This window comes from Pelodiscus sinensis, unplaced genomic scaffold (genome assembly GCF_049634645.1).
Source record: "Pelodiscus sinensis isolate JC-2024 unplaced genomic scaffold, ASM4963464v1 ctg42, whole genome shotgun sequence".
In the NCBI taxonomy this organism is placed as follows: domain Eukaryota; kingdom Metazoa; phylum Chordata; order Testudines; family Trionychidae; genus Pelodiscus; species Pelodiscus sinensis.
Genome location: NW_027466041.1, coordinates 1,472,501 through 1,475,000, shown reverse-complemented (window position 1 = coordinate 1,475,000; position 2,500 = coordinate 1,472,501). Strand labels below are relative to the sequence as shown.

Genomic DNA, 2,500 nt, shown 5'->3' with positions numbered 1-2,500 from the left:
CTCCTATACGCTGGCGAACACCATCGACAGCCCTTGCGCTGTTGCTTCTATCGCCCCCCCTGTCGCGGTGACAGAGGGTGAAAGCGAGATCGGCAAGAAGGGAAAGGTTCTGGTGCGGTTACCGGCTGATCACCCCGGGTGCCCAGTTTGTGGGGATCATGTCGGGAAACCCAGCGCTCTGAGTGTCCACCTGAAACGACACCACGGGGAAGTTTCGGTCGAATTCCAGTGCTCCCTCTGTGGCAAAACCGACCCGAGAGTGCAGAGTATCATCTGTCACATTCCTCGGTGTAAAGGTTCTTTGCCACAGGCACCGCCTGGAGACTGGTGCTGTGATTCCTGTGACCACAGCTTCAGGACCAAAAGCGGGCTGTCGCAGCACAAGCGACACGCCCATCCCGTGGTACGAAATGCAGAGCGTATCCAAGCCAGTCAACCTAAAGCCAACTCGCAGCGTGGGAAGCACAAGAGTTGTTGGACGGCCGATGAAGTGACTCTCCTTACCGATTTTGACAAGATGTACTCGGGCCAGAAGTACATCAACAAGCTCATTGCTGCCGAGATCAAAACCAAAACGGCCAAGCAAGTGAGTGAAAAGAGGCGGCTCCTAGGCCTCTACGAAAACAACAGAGCCGGGAAGACTGACACAGGGCCTGGAGCACACTCACAACATCTGGAAGAAAGAGCTGCTGAGCCGCAGGCCTCCCACGGGCTCAAAACATTCTATAAGCGCAAACTAAGATCGACAAGGACGGATGAAAGGCAGGCGTGCTTTGATCCAGAAGTCCTTAGCGCATGGGTCGCGGGGGACCCCAATATCAGAGCTCTGGTTGAGATCTCTTCCATTGATGTGCTTTCCACCTTCCTGTCCCAGAATGAGGAGCCTAAACGGGGACTGAACAAAAGGGCCAGGAGAGAGAAGAAGGTGAAATCCGCGGCCTGGATGACTAAAAGGGCGGAAAACCGGCGCACGTATCGGAGGTTCCAGCACCTCTATGATAATGATCGGTGTAAACTCGCCTCGGTCATCTTAGATGGAACGGAACAAATCCAATGCGAGGTGCCGCTGGAGGAAGTCTTCCAGGCCTACAAGGATAAATGGGAAACGGTTACTCCCTTCGAGGGTCTCGGCCAGTTCAGTTCTCAGGCGAATGCGGATAACACCGCATTCAACATCCTTATCTCGGGAAAGGAGGTGACTAAAAACATCAGAGAGATGAGTATGAATTCGGCTCCGGGCCCTGACAAGGTCAGTTTGAAGGACTTGGTCCGCGTGGACCCCGAGGGCGATACTTTGGCTGGGCTATTCAATACGTGGCTGGTCACAGGGATCATTCCTGATGGTATAAAGGAATGCCGATCTCTTCTTATCCCGAAAACAATGGACCCTGAGGCGCTGAAGGACTTGGGAAACTGGCGCCCTCTCACCATCGGGTCCATTGTGCTGCGGTTATTTTCGAGAATACTTACTAACAGGCTGGCTAAAGCATGCCCAATAAATGCGCGCCAGAGGGGGTTTATTGCGGCACCTGGTTGCTCGGAGAACCTCAAAATTCTCCATGCCATAACCACCAAGGCAAAAAGGAGCAAGAAGCCACTGGGAGTAGTGTTTGTCGATATTGCCAAAGCGTTCGATTCAGTATCCCACGACCACATCATGTGGGTGCTGCGGGAAAGAGGCCTGGACCAGCACATCGTAAACATCATTAGTGACTCCTATAGGAACGTCCATACCCGTATGGAAGTGGGGAAGGAGCTCACTCCAGCCATTGCTATCAACGTTGGTGTCAAGCAAGGGGACCCGATGTCTCCTCTGCTATTCAACCTGGCAATTGATCCGCTGGTGTCAACGCTGGAGAGGGAAGGCCATGGATTCGGGTACGAAGGGCAGAGAATTACTGCCCTTGCCTTTGCGGATGACCTGGTAATGCTGAGTGACTCGTGGGAAGGTATGAGCACCAATATCGAGATTCTGGAAAGTTTTTGCAAACTCTCAGGCCTTAAGGTGCAAGCTAAGAAATGCCACGGGTTCTTCCTGAAACCAACTCACGACTCTTACACAGTCAATGACTGTGATGCCTGGAAGATAGGTACAGAGGGCCTCAATATGATCGTCCCAGGAGAGTCTGAGAAATACTTGGGCCTGAGGGTCGACCCGTGGTTGGGTTTCGCCAAGCCGGCGTTATCTGACAAGCTTGACACCTGGCTAGAGAGAATCGATCGGGCGCCCCTCAAACCCTCGCAAAAACTAGAGATGCTTAATACCTTCACCGTTCCACGGGTCATATATCTTGCCGACCATTCGGACTGCAAGAGAACTCCTCTTGCCTCCCTTGACGATAAGATCAGGAGGGCCGTCAAAGAGTGGCTGCACCTTCCAGCTGATACTTGCAATGGACTTCTCTATGCGAGATATAGAGATGGAGGGTTGGGAGTGACGAGACTCGCAAGCCTTATCCCCTCGATCCAAGCAAGACGGCTGCACAGGATCGCGCACTCT

The 2,500-nt window shown here is 53.0% G+C and overlaps 1 pseudogene; it reads left to right on the top strand.

The window, feature by feature from the left end:
* LOC142826352 (28S ribosomal RNA) overlaps positions 1-2,500 on the top strand; it is an 8,152-nt pseudogene that overhangs the window by 3,363 nt on the left and 2,289 nt on the right.